Raw genomic sequence first — 22037 nt, 5'->3', positions numbered from 1 at the left:
ACTCGAAACCTCATCGTAATGTACCGTAAGAGAATGCTAACTAGAATGTAGACTAGACGATCGAAAATAAAAACGAAAAATTAAGCCGACTGGCTCATGGTGTCAAGCAAGTGGCTTTTGTACCAGGAAGATCCTGGGTTCAAACCCTGATTGATATCGATCCACCTATATATATCCACCTTGCTCTCGGTAAAGTGATAATTAGAAAAATTAGTACATTAGGCACTACGAGATACTTTCTGTTGGAAAAAAATAGAATAACGAAAAATTTCTTTACTTTTCTTTGACGAAATAAGTTTCCTCTGAGAAATTATTATAGTTATTTATACAAAAAAGCAGTTTTGTCGAAAACAAAGAAATTTTTGTGATATTTGAATATCCTTTTTTTACAGTATACAAGCTGAATGCTATTTCTGAGATTTCCCTGCACAGCTAGACTATATAAGTTATTAGGCAATACAAGATCTGAGTTTCACTTTCTCGATTATCTTATACATTTTTTCTTTATGTTACCCTTTATTTGTAAGTAATGGGAATAAATGCTAAAAAATTTTAGCAATATTTTTTACTTCATAACGTTGGAATAAAATATCATAATACAATCATTGATTGCTCCTTCATTGGAAAGCGGTTAGGATTCAGAAATTCCGAATAGATTAACGTTTTCCTACTGATTATTAAAGATAAAAATGTACTTTAAACCTCTACTACTAAGAATTCACTCCCCGTTTCCCACAGTAAATTTTTCATAAAAGAATTGAAATATATTTTTAACAAAAGTAATGATGTTCTTTTAGAACCAAATACATTTTTCTTTTTTATGTCTTAGAATAGAAAATCTTAATACAGTTAAATGCTGGTACAGAAATTCCGTAGATAAATTTCGTGGATCCATTAAACTATGCAAGCCATTGGAAAGATCAGGCACTGTGCCAAGCATTGATTTCAAACAAGAAAGAAAGGTTTGCCCCGTAAGCAAAAGATGCTTGCTCATGACCTTAAAGATCCAAAATTTATAATTATAAAGAATTTGTATTTAAATCTTCAAATTTTAATTCCATAATATTATTTTGAAGACGCTTCTTCATAACTCATAAGCAAAATGCTATTACGAATAATACGTAAAAGCACGCTTTATTTCATCTCCACTTATATCAGATCATACCACCCTGAGTTAAAAAAGTTCTTCCAAAATTACCAGAATATGTAAAATCAAAACTACCAGAATATGTTAAACTTTACCGTGTTTCTGGCTCTAAGAGAATACCAAAACAATTTTTGTAATTTTAGTTACTATTTTGGTAAATTTAGTAATATAATACGGTTTCATAATATGTATTAAAACTTAGTAAATGTGGTAAAGTTTGGTAATTTTATCATGATACCTTATAGAAAGTCATAGAAACGTTCTATCCAGTTAAATTTGTATTTTAGTTTTGCATTTTTAAACTAAAAAAGTTTCAACAAGAACTGTAATTTTAAAACCCAAAATTTCTGGTAAATCATTACTATATGAACGAAAAAACTTTAAAATTAATAGTTTAAATACGTATATTTTGATTTTGTTGACCAAAACTATGATTTTATTACCAAAAATTTGATTACCATACAGTATGTTAAGTTTAATAGGATTTTTTTCTCAGTGCAAGCTACCTTTTCTTCATATTGATATTTTGTGCAAGTTTAAAAATTCAAATAGCTGATGATTCACTGGCTGAATATTGGAAATACATGTGATCTATCAGTTATGAGTAACTGTTACAAACTTATAAGAATTCTAAAAATGGCCTTTTATTCACGAAACATGTAAACTATTAATTATAAAAAACTGTAACAAGTTTACGACAGTGCTTGAAAGCATATTATTGAAACATATTACATACAAGTTATTAATTACATATAAGTTATATATATATATATATATATATATATATATATATATATATATATATATATATATATATATATATATATATATATATATATATATATATATATATATATATATATATATATATATATATATATATATATATATATATATATATATATATATATATATATTGCATTGGTGGTTTTTAATTAATTTTTAAGTTATGTTGCTCTATCATCACAAATACTTTTTCTATTTCCTAATTCCGAAAAGTCTACTTAATTGACAACATTTATTGAAACAACCACGGAATCCATTCGCCTGTTTATGATATGACCTTAAATCTCATATAAACAATTGATGAGGTAGAGTTTCAAGAGGCTCGTAAAAAGCCTTCATTCATCCTAGTTTTCTTCTTAGAAAAAGTAACTAAACTTACACTCTTTCTTATTTTGTTCCGTTCGATTGCACTACTTAAAGGCTTTATGACTTTTCTTTGGGAAATACACCTTCCACCGAATACCTCCTTTCTATGTAATGTTTTCAAAAGATCAAGAATTTAGGAATTTATTTTTATGGTCAATTTCACCTGGAGAGTGCAATTTTTAGATTAAAGCTCGAAATGCAAGTTATATAAAATAAAATTTTGTTCTATAAAATCATGCATATTCACTCTCTGAAAAAAATGTGTTCACTTTTGACGATTGAGCATTCTTTGAGCTGTATTTCATTAAATTTTAGAATCATTTCGTCACAAAATTTTGAGATTTGTGATGAAACGCGAACTAATGTGTGATGGGAATTATGCCTCAAGTTGCAACCTCATCACAGTGCATTGTGGGAAATTGTTAACTTGAGTGGCGAAACTAGAGTAAGGACTAGACTTGACAATTGAAAATAAAGTGATGAAATATATAGACTACCTTTTACAGTGATCAAGGACATGGCATTATACCCGAAGGATATCGGGTTCGAATCCCTCTTCGGGCATGAGTGTAAATTATGTTTCTGTTCAGCTTTTCTTATGTTGTTGGGTGACAATGATCCATGTACATGGCGCCTATGATAAAGTGAATGTTAGAAAAATTAGTACGTTAGATACAGAGGTTTTTTTTTTTTGGTCTAGGAATCGAGTGATTAAATATTTCTTTTATTTTGTCTAAATTCGTTTCCTGGAAGGGGTCACGATAGTCATTTCTTCAAATTGACGAAGCATATACTGGGAAATGGTTTCATCAAAAATTAAGAGAGTCTCGTTATATTTGAGTATCCGATTTTGTAATTTGTTAGAATGATATTACTATGACTAAGCGAATTGTTTATAATATCTCTCTTTATAAATTCTGTTTGTATTTACTATTCGTAAATATTTCGTTATTGCAATGAATGAGGAGTGTGCATTAAGATGACTAAAGACCGTAGAGCAGTAATTTGCTGGAAAAAACGTTTTCAGTTTTTTGAATTATTATAGTTTTGTTATTTAGATGAGCATTTATTACAAACACTTTCTATAAATCCTTAGAAAATTTATGAAGTTTTAACAATTATTTTCGAGGAAAAAAATTCTGAAAAAGTTACTTTACTGTATGATAATAATAATTCTGGTAAAAAAACAAACAAACTTACTTCCTGTTAATAAAATCGAAATATTTATAACCGTTTATCTAAGACATTCCTTCGGTAATTTTTTTCAGTTCGGTAACAATTTACCGTAATTTTTGGTTTTCAAGATTATAGTTCTTATTACCACACCTTTAGTAAAAGATACGAACTTTGAAAATAAATTTTAATGAATAAATACTTCCAAATAATAAGACCGAAATATACTGCACTTAAGCATTCGGTAGTTTTTCGGTTTATACGGTAACAATTTACCGGAAACTCTGGTTTTCAAAATTATAGCTCAAATTATATACAAACTGAATAGTAATAAATACAAAACCGAAATATGAATTTACGCTAATAAATTGTTTCCATGACATGCTTTAAAGTATCATGAAGTTACCTAATTTCATCACAGTTTATAAAACTGCAATATATCATTGTCAATCGTATCAAAATGATTTCCAAAGCATCTAAGTAAAAATTTCCCTGCTTTTTGGTGTTCCTGAGAAACGTGATGAATTTACAAATATGATGAATATAGAGATGGAAACATGATGAATATAGAGCCAGAAACATGATGAAAATAGAGCTAGAAACATGGTGAATTTAGAAACATGATGAATATTGAGCCAGAAACATGATAAATTTTACAGTAACCTAAAAGTTCTGATTTTAAAATTTTCAAAAGTTAGAAAGTTTTCTGATAGTTCGTATTTTTGAAAAAAATACTATTCCAATTTTTCTTTTGTATTCTTCTTCTCCATTGCATTAAAAAGTAAAGCAATGATAAGAAGAACTTTTCTGAAAAAAAAACTCATTTCAAAGTAACTGCTTCTTAATGAAATACATTTAATTTAAACAGTAATTATTTAAACAATATTTTCCTTACTGTAGTTTTTTTAACGTCATATGATAGAATGCCTGAAATTAACCAAATATCTATATTCAGTAATTCTAGAAGAACTGGAGAAATATGCAACATTTTGATAATTAAAAATTAAATCTTCATAAAATACAAAGTTTTATTATGAACGAAACATAAATATATAGTATTTAAATAAGGAAATAAATTTCTTAAGTGTTCATTTATTTTAAGTTTCCGCAAGTGTCTTTTTTTAATTTTATCCCTTTGAATATTTTAATAAAGAGTTAATTCTTCTTTTCCTAAAGAAATATGTTTCTGAAAATGAATATTTAATATTTACTATACAAAAACCATACTTATAAATATATTACATTAAATTTTAAATGAAATATTCCCTTGGGAATAAAATTTTTAAAAAAAGTGTTCCTTAAACGTAAATTATTTCTTTTCTATATTAAGGCATTTTAATAAATAAAATTACAGAATTTTATAAATAATAAAATAGTATCGTGCATTTGAGGAAGTGGTTGCAATTTTAAACAGCAATTTAATGGAATGTGATTATTTTTTTTACAAAGCATGAAAAAGTTATTTCAAAAGTCAAAATTTTTATGAAATTTTAATGAGTACAATTTTTTTAACCCATTTTGAGACAAACACAGACATTTTATGAAAAGATTGTATTATTTTTATTGGAATATGCTTAAATTATATTCATTAATACACAAAAAGAGTTTCGTTAATGAAAAAAAAAAATATTTTATTTAGGAATTAAATGGTGCGTATTTGCACCTTTGGCCAAATTACTTTTCAAACAATTTAATTGAACATTAGGTATTTTTTTTTATACAATTTATTTTATTTTTTTTAACAAAACTTGCAACTTTAAAAGATTGTTAAAACTTTGTAGATGGAATAGTTATTAATGAAAATTGTCAATGGAATTTTTAAATGGAACAATTAAATTTCACGAAAAGTTGAATTTTTAATAACCATTTCAAGTTAACTAAAGTAGTTTCAAAATTTAGCAACAGAAAGTGTTTACTCCAATTGAATAACTAATATTTTATATATGTCCTCAGAATTATTGACAATAGATAAAATTAATAATAATAAATATAAAATTAAAAATAATAAAATTAGTGAAAACCATACGTGCCAGTCTTAATAAAATAATTATTGAAATGGTGCACAAGTATAAAATATTGCGCCTTAATTTACAGAAAAAGTACCTTAAAAAATATTTATTTGAATGCACACCAATTTTTAGCATAATTTAAAACTTCGTGTGCAAGAAACGCTTGCTTTCTTTAATACGAAATAATCAATAGGAAAAAATGAAAAAATTCATTTGTGATTATAAAAAAAGATATATATATAGTTAAAGTAAAACTTATAATTTTTTCTTGAGAAACATTGTCTTATTTCGTAAAATGCAATGCCGAAATAAGTTAGAAAAAAAAGCCTCGATGCTTTAAGGGTTAGTGCAACAAACTATAAAAGTGAGGAACTGGGATTTAAACCCCAATGTGGCAAAATGAAGCTCAGCCAACTTCAGACTAAAGGGTACCAGCGTGTCTGAGAAGTAAAAGTAAGCCACGTTCGATGCTCAATATATTGCAAAATCCTGCCTTTAGTCTCGAAATTGCAGAGATTTAATCTTAATAACTGACTATTGTGTTAATGGTTCATTTCATTAGAAAAAATTATTTAATGATGAAATAAAATAAGTACGAAAAATACATTTTTTTATTGAGACTAATTATGAATACTGTATTAGACTTCATTTTCCCTAAATAAAATATGGATAATTCTTGACATAAACAATTTACATTAAATATCAGTGTATTATAAGAGACAAAATGTAATGAAAAAATTATATATTGTAATAAATTATATCTTACAATGAATCGTTGTTGTTGTTTCTATTTGCCAGATTCCAGCAAGCCTGCTTGGTGAAACCAAGCGAATTTAAGGCAATGGGTGCGTTTCTTATGTTTCAGTGGTGCCATCTACTGCCAAGAATATGACTTCGGCCACACACACCTCACAACACGTTTTAAAAGGGTGAGCCGTTTATACATCCCTTCATTCATTAATAAACCGCAATTTTGACCGAAAACGGACAATAATCAATCTCTAATTCAGTACCCCCAGAGATATTGATTTGTTACGGGAAATTGAAGGACGTTGTGACCAAATAGTTTTAACATGCACCAGTCACCATTTACTACACAGGAGAATCTCCTGCTGGCTGGGTCCGAGCTCACGACATCTTGGACAAGGGCCCAACATTCTACGAACCAGGCTATTCCGGTCCATATAATAATAATAAATCGGCTCAAAAAATAATAATTATAATAATAAATCCATCAAAAATTGTTAATTGTAATACATTAATAATTGCTTCCAGTTATCAGCATTCGATGTTTCAATAGATGAAAAGATTTTTTTTTAATTAAAAATTATTTTTTTTAAAAAAATTAAGTTTATTTTAATAAATCAGCCTGAGAAAATAGTTTAAACTATTCCGAACCAGGCTATTCCGGTCCATATAATAATAATAAATCGGCTCAAAAAATAATAATTATAATAATAAATCCATCAAAAATTGTTAATTGTAATACATTAATAATTGCTTCCAGTTATCAGCATTCGATGTTTCAATAGATGAAAAGATTTTTTTTAAATTAAAAATTATTTTTTTTAAAAAAATTAAGTTTATTTTAATAAATCAGCCTGAGAAAATAGTTTATTTTTTTAAAGTTTTCAGAGATTCTTAGTAAAATTATTAAATTATCAATTGGTTTATAATAGGTAAGACGAAAAAAAGTTTTTATTACATTCGTAATCTGAACTGTTACCTAATATATAAGTTTCATAGCAACAAGATTAATCTGTCTGAAATGTTTAAGAAACCTTTGAAAAAGTTAGCAAATAGTTTAAATTGTAGTTGTATAAAAAAGGTAAATGCTTACTATTCAAGGCTTAAATATTACGATTTTTGGGGGTTCTAGAAGTTTTTCACGCTTCACAAATAATAAAAAAAGTATTTACTAACAATGTTTTACATGTCGTTGTAAATATTTTATTACTCTTCATAAACTTAAAGTAAAAAATTTTTAAATTCGTGAGAAATTTTGGGCATTTTGAATAATATCGCTATTTTTACGCTACGTGCTAATTGTCATTAATTTTCAATGAAATATCATTTTATTTACTAAAAACGTCCTAAATTATGTATGCATCATATCAAAGGACTATTATTAATTCTGGGCAACTAAAACCAAATGAAACCACTTAGTAAATGACATTGTTCTAAATGCAAGATAACCTTATAGTCTGCCAAATCTTCTTAACTTGAGAAGGTTCATATTTAACTACCAAACATAAAAGCTATATTCCTTGGCGAAATTGTGTCTTATTCTCTATGAAATACCGCCTGCATTCTGCAGATTGCGTCTAGGAAACCAATAAACGTCCAGAGAAACCAGAAGGTACTGGCACAGAGATATCTGTTTTTCGTGTATTTCCCTTAATGCTTATTGAGTTGCAATGCGAAGGGAAAGTGCTGCATTGGTCTTCAATCACAGTTCTCCGAAATAGCTCATATTTCCCTTTCACGATATTGGATAGAAAAAAAAAAGAAACAGAAAAACGCTCCTATTTTTCTTAGACTATACCCTTAGTTAAAGGAGGAAATGGAGATATTTTTTGAAGTATTTCCAAAGAGTTTCTTTGATCTAAATTTTTATTGTATTTTTAGATAAATGAGACGTGAAAATTGATGTTTATTAACTTAGTCCATTTTATCAAGAACAAAAAGGCGTTTTTTCTTGATTACCGCAAACCAAAAAGAAGTTCAAAAAATATTTTTTTTACCAAAAGCTGTTTCTTTAATGGATAAAAGGGGGTTTGAGAGTTGGGATACTTGTTTTACCAGTTATGATTATTGAATCGTTAGTTATGAAAATAGCAGTTACGTTTCATGAATTACATAATTATATTTAAATTCAAGCAATGATCCATTCATTACTTATTATTTCAATTATTTTTAATAAATTATTTATGTAAAATGTTCATAAAGGAAGAAAGAGTGTTTTTATTCTTTTTAAATATAGCCATTTTTTAATGAAGTAATGTAATTTATTAATTAAATAAAGGATATGCAATTGTAAAGATATGTTTGGCTATTTTCTTTCTAATTTTTAAATTTAACTAAATTAGGCAATTCTAAAATGTGTCTCCTTGTTAACAATTTCGACATTTTAAAAAGTTCTCTGTTGTTTTCCTTTTAACGAAATCCTCAATTCAGCTCATTTTATTTATTGTTAACTTAGGCATACAACAATGGTCAAAACTATCAGAATGAGGTAAAATTTACCATGTTTCAGGCTCTATGAGAAGATTAAAGAACTCTTTAATTGCTCTGGTAATGTAATTGGCGAAATTAATAATAAAATACTGTTTTATAATACGTGGTAAAATTTGATAAACTAGATAAAACTTGGTAATTTTATCTTGATAATTTGGCCATGGCATAAAAACCATTTAATAGATTAAATTCACTTTTCTGTTTTGTACTTTTTACTAAATGTGTGATAAACACTATAATTTTAAAAGCAAAAATTTCCGGCTAATGTTTACCGTATGAAATGTTTACCGTATTGAAATTACGAAATAAGTGGTTTAAATACTGTATATTTTAGTTTTTATTACCACGATTATGTTTTTTTCTTTAACCAGAAATGCCATTTTATACAGTACAGCAATTTTACCTGCACTTTTTTCCATGAACAGGAAGTCAATTCAGAATGAAACAAGATGCCGTTTATGACCTATTATAGATCAGAGGGTTAATGTGTCAGTCTCGTGATCGACAGAGCTGGGGTTAGAGACCCAGTGTTGAAACCACAATATTTCCTCTATTCCCTTCAACACCTGTAAATTTTCCAGTGTCGTGCACTCTCCAATGTCCATTACATTACGAAAAGCCTAGCTCCTATGTCCAGTTATATTTCGTTTTTACGATTCTGAAACCACGCTAGTTGTAAATGGTTAAAAAAACACATGGGTTTAGTATTCATGGTCTTAAAACCATGCTATTTTAAGGGAATTTTGAAATTTTAAAAGGCAAAAAGTGTTCTTTACCATAAACTTTACCTGCCAGTTATTTTACCATAATATTAGAATGAAAGTTCTAACAGTTTCTAACAGTGTACAATCCCTTTGAATCGTAACTTGTTGATAATATCCATAATGTTGAGACTAAAATGTAATTTTCTTTGCAGATAAAGTTCTTGTCGTTAAAAAATATATTGCTTTTGAAAATTGAGCTACTTTCTAAGCACTACTTGTACTTAAATTTGTGCTTGTATCATTTAACTTTTTTTATGCATATTTGTTGGAATATTTGATAATATTATCGATGTCTAGATGAAACATTGTATACAAATTCACATAGACATACTTGATCCATTATATAATTTTCATTAATAAATTAATGCTTACATATAACTAATAATGTAATATATAAAACAAATGTAAGTTAAACAGAGAAGGATGGGACAAAGCTTAAGTAATAAAACCAAAACAGATAAATCTAATTACTTTCTTGGTTCATTTCATTGATACTAAAAAATCAAATTTTCTACTTCATAACGCGTCTGCGATTCATTTCTGCAATTAGTTATGATTTAATCGCTTCTCTTAAATCATAAGTTTTATATACCAATGGATAGTTAATATCACGTTTTCATTTAAAATTCTAAAGTTCCCTTTATATTTAAGCGATTCAATGATATTAACATCCTTTTCATTATTATAAATTCTTCCAATAACATGTTATGAAGGAAAAAAAATCTGATTTTAATAAAAGTGTTGGTAAGCTCCATTTCTGAACTAAAGAGCAATAAACGAAAACTAATGGTTCGAGAAATGCGTACGAAATTCAGACGATAAGTATTTCGTTCACTTTTAAAGAGGCTCTTGAAAGTTTAATCAGTCTCAACATGATATCAACCGAATAATCATTTCAAGTGATTTATCAAATTCAAGGGAGCAGTAATTTAACTGATAAAATAACGTTGAGAATTTAAAAGATAACAAATTGGAAATTCTACATTCACTTTCAAATGTAAAAATGCGCCTTTATACGTCCATAAAAAATTATTTAAAGGAATAAAGATTAAAATAATTTATAAATACCTGTATTGTAATATTTTAATCAAAGAACAACAAAGTGGTCATATACTGAACAATTTTAACAGTATTTTTCATATATTGTAAAAAATTGAACGTTGGAATAAGTATATGTAAGAGTAGATCAAATAAAAAGCGAACACTTATGATAGCTTTAGAAATACAGTAGAGATAATAGTACCTCCAGAAGTATAAGAAGAGTCATAACAGATTCCGTATACTTAATTTGCCGGTAAGAGTAGCTCAAATGAAAAGCGAACACTTGTGATAGCTCCAGAAATACAGTAGAGATAATAGTGCCCTTAGAAGTACAAAAAGAGTCATAACAGATTCTGTAATTTGCCAGTAAGATTAGATCAAATAAAAAGTGACCACTCGTGATAGCGCCAGAAATACAGTAGAGATAATAGTACCTCCAGAAATATAAAAAGAGTCATAACAGATTCTGCAATTTGCCAGTAAGAGTAGCTCAAATAAAAAGCAAACACTTGTGATAGCGCCAGAAATACAGCAGTGATAATAGCACTACAAGAAATATAAAAAGAGTGCACAAAAGATACTGTACGCCTAATTTGCCAGTAAAAGTAGCTCAAATAAAAAGCGAACACTTGTGATAGCGCCAGAAATACAGTAGTGATAATAGCACCACGAGAAATATAAAAAGAGTGCACCACAGATTCTGTATACTTAATTTACCAGTTAGAATAATAACATTTAAAATTAGTGCAAAGTCGAGCTTAAAAGAATGCATCCAGAACGTGAAGTGGTAAGTTCTATCATACCAGAAGGCAATGGAATTGCAACATTCCTTGTCAAAGTGCAGATGCATTTGAAAATAAAGATGCTCATAACGCTTATTTTTTGTCAAAGAAAACTATACTACTGTGAGTTGTTCTTTGTGGAATGCATTATTCTTTACATTAAATTTAAATGAGCTCATGCAAATCAGTTATTAGTAATCGGGAATCGGATTTCTGACCTTGAAAATATAAGAAGAGGTAGCCGAAATCTGGGAAATATGGTCCCCCAAATTTGGTCTGGAGTACAGTCCCAAGCTTGAACCTCTTAATGCTAATTTTCCCGTTTGATTATTTTGCCATACCTCGTGATTTTTTAAAGCAAGTAAAAAAATTTGAATAAAATTTTAAAATTCGCTTATTTGAAGACAATTCCTGAGAAATCAAATTTTAAATACATGACTTTTTTAAAATTCGATTTCTCAGGAACGGCAGATTTTGCTAAATTTTTTTTTGCCATCTAAAATTATATTCGTCGGGCTACCGAAGCGGGAGGTCGTCGGGCTACCGAAGCGGGGGTGCCATCCCCTCCGCAGAGGATCAAAATTGTGATGGCATGTCTTCGGATCCTCCTCCGGGATGTTTCCCAGACCGTCGCCAATAGCCCATTGTGCAGCTCTAGTGCGACGTAAATTAACAACAGCAACAACAGCTAAAATTATATTCTTTAAAATGATGTACAAAAATTATATACCTTAGAATTAAAAAAAAATTCGACTATTACTTAGTAAAATAATAAAAAATATTAAATATTTACTGAAAGTTATTTTCTGTATGAAATTATCTTTAAATCGAATAGTTTTATAATTTTGGGAAATTTTTTTTAATCCACTTTAAAATTTCTCGGAGAATGGCGAAATACGCAAAAAGTAAAATTAACATTAAGGGGTCAAAACTTTCGACTGCTCTCCTGATTAAACTATGGGGATCATATTTTCCAGATTGCGACTGCTCCCTATATTTTAAGGGTCAGAAATCCGAATTCATAAGAAAATATGTTTCTTTAGAAAAAGTACGATTTTTTGTCCGATTTCGTAACTTAAAATATTGTCTGCACTAATTAATTAGCATATTTGTGATCATCGCTTCGAACCATTAAGACTAAGTCCTAGAACTTGAAGAACCGATCATTAGAATCAAAAGTTATTTAGGGTGGTCCCTTTCTTTTTTTGCGCAAGGTACATAACATGCTTGTCCATAGTCGTTCTTTAATGCATAAGTAAGGCCAACTATATTTGGGGAACTGTTTTTTTTCTCATAAGTGTAATCAAAACTAATTTTGGCTTTTTACATTTGTTAAAAATATTTCAAACATGGATATAAGGAGCATGTGTGATTAAAACTTTTTTTTATTTCCGTGTGAAGTGGACACGATCACTAGGGGAAATTTTCATATCAAAGTTTTTTTAATGCATCGTTTATCATCAGTCAAAATTAGATTTATGTTAAAATGCCTAAAATAACTATCGCAACTGTCTCAAAATCAATTGACTTGAATCTATGACATCCACATACATAAATAATGTTTTAAATTCTGACGGAGAAATTAAATATTAAGATTAAATTATTAAATACAGCAATTCAAATCAATGGTTAACTACATAGCAAAACATTCGAGGTCAAATTATTAAATACCAGCATTCAGGAGGTCGGTACTTTTTACTGTAAAGTTAATTTCTTATGGAACATGCTAAGGAGCAAAAAATCTGATATACCGTAATTTTTGCAGTAATAATTACCATAAAATCCATCAATCACTCTAATCACACTCTAAATCTTATCACTCTAAATTGAAAGTATAACTTTTTACTGAAAAAATAGATACAGTAGAAGGAATTTTGCGGATGATTCACCCAATGTTTCGGTACTTTATATCGCAATCTATGACCTTTACAGTGTATTTCACTTTTCAAATTGACCTTCCCTAAGATTTGCAAAAATTTATTCCAGCAAAAAAGCGATATAAAAATAGTCAGAAAGAATACTTGAATAGAAATGATCAGGTTGAAAATACACGTTGAACATGATAAAACTTATAAGTGAACTGATACACCAGTGTCACAAGCGTTTGCTAAAATAAGTTTATTTCAATGTTTTATCAAGAGTATTCACTATCTCGCTATTAGGGTCAGTATAAAATCATATACGAATTACACGCTTAACATCATGAAACTGATTAGTGATACACCAGTAACACAAGCGTATGCAAAAATACGTTCATTTCAATGTTTTATCAAGAGTGCTCATTATCTCGTTATTTGCGTCAATATTAAGTCATATATAAATCACATGCACACGTGCGTCAACTGAAAAAATATCTGAATTAAATTACGATAAAAATTATTGGCAATCAGGGTGACGGTACTTCTTGCAGAAAAAATATTTTTTTCTTTTCACAGAACATGTTACAGAATTAAAAAAAAATGATATACCGTAATTTTTTTACAGTAATAATTACCATAAAATCATTGCATCAGTTTAATTGAATTCATATTAGTGTAAAATTTACGGTATAATATATATTACGGTCTTTCATACCGTAATTTGCAGGGCGCGTATAACATTCTTTAACATTCACAACATTTTTAAGAACTTAATTAGCTGCGACAATAAAAACCAAATCCAACTTGAGGTACTTTTTCTAACATTTCCATTGCACAAACTTTTTAGTATTTTTCTGCAATTTAATGAAAATTTAACTAAACTGCACTTCTTCTTTCTGTTTTTTTTTTGCACAAATCCCTACCGAACATAAACTTTTCAAACATAACTCCTACATGAAAGTCATATTTAGTCTTAATAAAAAATAAATAAAATCCTTCAAAACATATTACTGCTTTAACTATTCATCTATTAAATCGAATAAAACTTATTCTTTATCAAAAAAAATATTTAAATAAACTATAAAATGTGCATGGAAAGATTTAAATCAATCAAATTATTGCCATCAAAGAATTTTTAACGAAGAAAATAATCAGTCAGGTGTAATATTGCAGTCTGGAAAATAAATTCAAAAAAATAATAAATATCGTAATTCTAAGAATAAAAATTAACTTTTTAATTCCAGTCATTTTTAATTCGCTCATGAATAAAGTAATTATGTCACCTACCTTACAGATTTTTATTTCTCTGAAGACCTAGCATCAATTAAATTTTTATCTCAGAAGTTTTAAAAATAATTTCTTTCTTTAAAAAAAATTGGTTTATTATATTTCCTAACTTTAATTGCTTAATCTTTTTATTTATAATTGCGTTTTGGAATAAATTCACAATCGCTAGATAGCCTTTCTTTCCACTTAAATTTCTAGAGGTATATTTTAATTTATTCAAAGAACTGTTTTTGAATTATAGAAAAAAATATCTAGTAAAGACGATTGTTTCTTTCATGTGGGCCATTATTTCATTGTTATTTATTAATTAAGTTTTCAAAAATGTGAATAATTTAAAAGTAAAAATTTATTACTTAAAAAAAATATTTTAAGAAGAAAAATAATTTATTTAATAATATATTTGCTTATTTTATTTATTCGTTTGTTCGTTAAATTATTCGGCAAATAAGGGCAAATGTTTTTAAAAATATGAATCTTTTTTAAAAAAATACAGCGATTTGATTGGACATTTCGCTCTTTGAAACAGTGTTTGTCAAATATGGATGAGCATTTTTCTAATTTCAGATTTTCTTCTTTTTCTAGAATAACAGTTTTGTATCGATTAAGTCGTTAGTTCAATCATTTATATCAGCCTGTGAAAATAACTCAAACCAAGATTTATTTTAATGCGGCATAAATAATTTTCATAAGTTCAACACTTTTATTTGTGCTTTTCTAAATGGTTTAGGTAATTTTCAAAACAGAAAATGTCTCTTGTATAATACATTGGAGCCAGTTTAAAAATATTCCGAAAAGAAAGTTTGAAGCAGTTTCGAATGCTGTCTTGCCTCAAAAGAATTCACTCTTACTAACAAAACAATTTTATTACTCAATAATGTTTGAGCTCTGTTTCGTTATTTTTGATAACCATAACTTTCCAGAAACACGTGATTATTGTGATACACAGCCAATCACAGAAGACTTGCGGTTGGTGACGCACAAAACAACCAATCAAAATTGAGAACGCATGAGTGTGAAAAACTCATAATTTTTAATTTAATGCTGAATTGTTACAACTAAACCTACTAGCTAAAGTTTGTCGAAATTTTTATTTTGTTTTGAATTTGTCCAATGATGGTGTACCAGTTTGTTGTCCATGCATTTTTATTGGCTGGAAAATCACGTGACAGGATCCAGCTTTTTGTCATTCATTTCCATTTTGTTTTGGTTGTCATCAGCATAAAACTAATATAAGTCGTAAAGATATTGTTTTTCTATAAGGATTTTTGCATCCCTAATTTATATCTATTTTCCCTTATAGCTATAATTACGTTTTTAACTCAATTTTCGAGTTTAAAACTAAGAGAATAATTGTATTATTTATTATTATTATAATGTAATTCTGCGCTACATGTTTAGATAAAGTTAGTTAGAAAGGTAGTCAAATCTTATTAACCGTCTTACAATTATTACAGTTGTGCAAATAACGTTAATATACTGTAATAAGTTACATGTAAAGAGATCTGTTAAATGATTTATAACTTAATGATCAGATTCATGCGCAATGAGATGCAAGCAAAAGTAATATTTTATATATCAGCCCATTTGGTATGCGAAAATTTTAAATTACAGTTGTGAACTCATCAAATTTGATTAAACAATATGTTGTTATAACTATATATTGTTATAACTATTGTTATTTCGAAAAATGATTACATAGAAAAATTACTTCTGGTTACCAATAGATCGAAATATTTATAATATTAATAGATAATATTATTTGGACGTGGGAAGTAGAGGCACAAGCGTATGCAAACAGAATTTCTTTTACTACATATATGTTAAGTGGATAATTTTAACTTTAGTGGAAAAAATGTGCTCTGCCAAGAAACGACAATAAATGCGAAGCAATTAAGGGGATTGGTGAGCAGTAGCGAACAGGGGGCTTTGCCCCCTCAATGAAGACAAAAATGATAAAATAGATTTGATTTCAAAAAATTCAGAATCCCGCAGTGGACTGATCGTTAAGACACGGTTCCCAGCAGATCACCGAAGTCAAGCATCACTGGCTGCGGTCAGTGTGCGGGTGGGTGACCACTTGGATCAGCCTGCGTAGGGACCGAGGGTGTGCGGTATTGGTCCTCGTTAAACTGTTCTACCGTAAAGTGCTCGACTTCGCGCGCAGGTCGTCGGGCTACCGAAGCGGGGGAGCCATCCCCTCCGCAGAGGATCAAAATTGTGATGGAATGTCTACGGATCATCCACAGGGATGTTTCCCAGACCGTCGCCAATAGCCTATTGTGCAGCTCTAGTGCGACGTAAATGAACAACAGCAAAAAATTCAGAAATTTAAAATTCGATTTCTTACGAACTAATCGACCGTTTTCGCACAAATTTTGAATTTTGCCGTGCAAAATTATAAACTTTAAAATGATGCAAAAAAACTGTATAGGGGAAACTAACCAGTGAAGGAACACTTAAGCTTCGCTTGCCTTTTAAAAAATCATATTAATTTCAAAATTCGTAATTTTAGTAAAATGACAGTGTCAACATATTTGCTATTAAATGCAAATTATGTAAAAAAATTGTAGAAAACTTACAAAATATTGTTTTAAAGTTTTGGAGATTCAAATAACAAGTAGTAAGAAGACCAAGTGAAGGAACAGCTCTCACCAGTGAAGGAACGCAAAATTTCCCAGTAAAGGAACACTTAATTTTGGATATTTTTTAATGCTCTTTATGAATTTATATGCCATACAAATATCTAAAAACTCTTGAAATTATAACATACAAATACTAAGAAAATGTTAACTTTTTTTTGTAATCATGAATTGAAAAGTAAAGTGTCAACATATTAACACATACTGTTCATTCACTGGGAAATCTATGCCCAGTAAAGAAACATGCCTGTTCCTTCACTGGTTAGAAGTTGTTTTTTGTATTTTTAACATACTTCTGATGCAAAACATCACTAAAGATAGAAGAAAATTAAAGTTTTTCTTCCATTTTCATCAACTTAGAAAAAAACCAGTAAAGGAACACTTGTTCCTTCACTGGTTTTTACTCGTTTGTATGGTGATCTAGTGAATAAACACCCCGTTATCTCAGTACTTGATTATGCTCTGATGCTTAAAAAATAAAACGTCACTTCAATAACTATATTTTGAATTCTTATTTTCACAGTGAGAAAAATAAAACTATTAACTGCAATTAATTCCACCTCAAACATATAAATACAAACACTCACCTTATAATTTTTTTAAAGAAACAAGGTGTTGCAGAGATAATAAAAAAAAAAAATATTTTTCCAGAGTAGTCTATTTGCACCAGGTAATTCAAAACATTGCTAGATGACTTCCCATTGTTTGGCAGTAAGCTATTGTTACCAATCAATCTAAAGAAAAACTTTCAAATTCTTATTTTTAATCAATATATATGAAATGTTCCTTCACTGGGTAGTGTTCCTTCACTGGTTGGTTTACCCTGCCATTATTGAATAAAATAATTAAGAGTAATAAATATGTACTAAAAATTATTTTTTGCACGGAATTGCCTTTGGACAAACGAATTTTATAATTGTGTGTAAAAAATTTTCAATTAGCTTAAAAGCTTTTACAGATATAGTGAATTACGCAAAAAGTAGAATTAACATTAAGGGTTCCAAACTTCGGAACGCTTTCCTGACCAAACTATTGGGACCATATTTTTCAAATCGCGGCTACCCCCAAAACTTTTGGGGGACAGAAATCCGATTCGTCGAAAAAAAGGTATGTTTATTCCGAGAAAACTTTTTGTGTCTGATTTCGTAACTTAAAGCATCAGTTGCACTTATTTATTGGCATATCAAACCCTCAACAATAAAGATTGAGTCCTAAAAAGGGAAAATCCGATCATTAGATCAAAAGTTATTCAGGGTGGTCAGTTTTTTTCTTTTTTTTTTTTTGCGCACTGTACATATTTGTCCAGGGAGAGTTAGGTAGTCTTATATAGCGGCCTCCGCAATAACACATTATGGCATACATTGTATTCGCTTAAATGTTTTTTAGACATAGCAAAATAGATTAAATTAAATCTACCAAACTTCGGACAAAACTGTAAGAATTATATCTTCCAGACTGCAACCCTTTTTACCATTGAAATTGAATCACGATGTGTCATTTCGGCGGCTACGGTATAAAGCTTCTTGACTCTCCTTGTGGACTGAGGTGTACAACTATTTTGGTTAGCGTATATTGTTGGGAAAACAAAAATCCTTGGTTCGAATCTTGCTGGCAGCCAACGAACCACTCTCTCACAGATTACTTTCTTCGACACTTTTGAGACAATGCATTTTGCGCAAAAATTATTATATGATGTTTCAGTTTGAAGACACGGGTTTTTCAAATAAGACTATGATGTGTTTCGAAGCTAATTTGATACATTTTTGCTCAATGTTTGGAAACCTTTTTTAAACTGCATCAAGTTACAATCAAATAGAAAGCTGATTATATGAAAATTTCTAAAACTAGGTGCAGTTTAAAAAAGTTTCAAAGCATGTATAATTAAAGTTTTAAATGCTTAAAATAGACAACGTGAATATTTTTGTTTTCATATCTCACGAATTTTCCCACAATTAAAGCTTTCAAAGAAAGTACAGAAAATTAAAAAAAAACTAATTTCATATAAGCAAAAAAGAATTAAAAAAATCACTTAAAAACTACTGTAGATATAACATAGCTAAAATAAATAAGATTTTGAAATAATTGCGTATTATAACAAACTTGAACAACCATGAACAAAATAGATCATGACAAACCATGAACAAAACCATTAACAAACCATGAACAAAATAGCCCACAAAATTTACCTCAAGTAAGATATACTTTCAGTAAGTTTAAATTGTTGTAAGTTTTATAGTTTAATAATTAGTATAATTATAAGTTTAATAGTTAAAATGAGAACTTTCAGCACGAATCAAGTTTGAAGCCCAGGCTTATAAACTTTCGGTTAAAAAATTATAAAAAAAACTCGGACTTAGAAAAGGAATCATAATTAAAATTTAATTTCAATGAAAATTCTTAAAACGTTGAGATAACCTTAAATAGTAAACTGGTTCAATTTATTTATCTAAATTGTATACTTCATATTAGTTTAATATTTAGCTACCACTGATTTTAATTTGCAGTTATGTTTTCTCTATGTTAAACCATTATGTTCTGATGAACAAAATGGTTTAACACAGTTTTCTATTGTTGTCTGTGCATATTTTTCAGCTTTAAAATCACATGGTAAAATCCCGCTTTCTCACATTAATTTCCGTATTTTTTTGGTTATAATCAGCATAAAATGGATAAAAGTCATAAAGGTATTTTTTTGATGTAAAATGTTTTTGCAACTCTAATTTAAAGGTATTTACCTGTAACATTTATTTTTCTTATATGGCTATCAATACTTTTTTTAATTATGATTATCTTCTAAATTAAGAGTTTAAAACTAAAAGAGATGCTTCTTTATTACAGCGAAATGCAATGATAATACTTTATTACGCTACATTTTAAGAAAAACTTTTTTAAATCAGTTCTAAAATTATTAATAGTCCTACAATTATTAATTTTGGGGTAAATTACATTAATTTGTAATAAATTGAAATTAAACAAATTTATTAAATGATTAGGATTTTAACGATCAACATAATGCACAATATAATGCATGCACAAATTGTTTTTAATATCTAAACTTGTTTGATAAGCGAAATTATTAAATTACGGTTGGGAAATCGCAAAATTTATTATAACATTTGACTTATAATTTAAAATATTATTTCCCAAAAATGATGTAAGCAAAATTATTTTTGTTCACTAATAGATTTTAATAGAATAATTAGGGAAAAGAGAAGTGAGGCACACGCGTGACCAAAAACAATTCTTATTAGTACTTGTATTTAAGGAGAATAATTTAAACTTACTTAGAAAAAGCTGTTTTATGCACAGAAACAACAATTATTGGGAAGTAATAATTAGATTTTTTTTTCGTATTTTTAACCATAATTCTGCCACACATCAAACATATCATTTCCAAATATTTTTAGGTGGAGCTTAGTTCACCTTTACATAAAATTTTAATACCTAGTAATAATACTTCTCTATTTAAAGTTTTAAATAAGGAACTGCTATAAATATCTCTTGATTAACTCTAGATAGCAAACTAATATAATATAAACTAAATATTGCAAATAAAATAAAAAATTAAAGGAATATTTTTGTGTACATGCTTCATCATAAAAATAATGTTATGAATGTTATTGTTTCAGTGAGTTATATATACATAAAATTAACTTTAATAATAAAATTAACTAATAAAATTAACTAATTCATTATACATACTTAAAATATGACTTACAAAATGCACGTCATGTTTTATTTATGCTTTTCAAATACTTTACAGCGCACTCAAAATGAATTAAACTTCTTAAACTAAGTTTAACATAAACATTAGCTTTAAATCAATTATTTTGAAAGAACTTTAAAACTCCTTATTTCGCTTGAAAATATGAATCTTAAGTAATTTAAGAAAAGAAAACCTTTAGTTTAAAACTTTCAGATTTCAAAGAATGTACAAAAAAAATTGTGTTTTTCTTGTTTTTGCTATTGTGAAGAAAATATATAAATAACAACTGCAATATTATAAATTCATCTCATCAAAAAAAGACACGTATAAAATCTGTTTAAAAGCAAAAGTTCTTATTTTATGTTAAGTCCACATGTTAGAAATAATGCAATACGCAATATCTTCTTTTTAATCGATCGAAAATCGAATAATAATAAAATAAAACAAATCGAAAATCCAAACCCACGAGGAGATATTAAACTGTAAATGCAGGGTCGATATCCCACGCCGTTATATCCTTCCTCATCTAGAGCAACCGCATCCCCACACCATCCAAATCCAAGCCCTATTCCCCTAAAAATCCCCATGCAATAGGATAAAATCTTTTCTTACCTTTCACACTTCTGATGTCCCGTGGGTTAAAAAAAAAATTTCAGAAATTATTCCAATTCGATAAGTAACCTGTCAAAAATTCGAAACAATCAGTGTCTCACAAACAAATTTGCACACGTTTTGGTTTTGTCAGTAGTAAAAAATAATGGTATCCGGTCACAATTTCAAAAGACAGTACTGTACTGGCGATATTTGAACTGCTGCCCGCTCGATTTAGTTTTGCAGGCCGCCATAAGATCCTAGCGCCACTGAAATGCCCAACGTAAAGGATGAGTGAAAAGGCGAACACGTGGTTTTGTCAGTTGGCTCCATCTATGAGAAGAAAGTGAAAATGGCAAATATTGTCATAAGAAACCTGTAAAAATAGTAAAAAGTATCTTTGTGTAGAAATTCTAAAGATTTCCTCCGAATAAAACTTTTTTTCACAATTAAAGTAGGTTTAAATAATTCATAATTTTTTTTCAAAAAAATTCCTGAAATTAAAACAGGATATGACTCAGATATGATTATTACATAACTGTACTTTATAATTTGGTTTTTATTTAGTTAGATATTAAAACTCACTAACACAAAATAAGTTATTTTCTATTCAATAAAAAGCAAAGCAATTTGCGAAGCATATCAAATCT

At 28.4% G+C, this 22037-nt stretch overlaps 1 protein-coding gene across 1 annotated transcript in view; it reads right to left on the bottom strand.

The window, feature by feature from the left end:
* The window catches only part of LOC107444278 (uncharacterized), a 684996-nt gene extending 663326 nt beyond the window's left edge, over window positions 1-21670 (bottom strand). The window contains exon 1 of the mRNA XM_071182438.2: window positions 21409-21670. The gene's annotated coding sequence lies outside the window, so the exon portion shown is untranslated. The remainder of the gene's footprint in view (window positions 1-21408) is intronic.
* Between the last annotated feature and the right edge of the window lie 367 nt (window positions 21671-22037).

Source organism: Parasteatoda tepidariorum, chromosome 4, assembly GCF_982258835.1.
Source record: "Parasteatoda tepidariorum strain Cologne lab strain chromosome 4, Ptep-v5.0, whole genome shotgun sequence".
NCBI lineage: Eukaryota > Metazoa > Arthropoda > Arachnida > Araneae > Theridiidae > Parasteatoda > Parasteatoda tepidariorum.
Note: the sequence above shows the minus strand (reverse complement) of the source record. Positions and strands in the feature narration are given on the sequence as shown.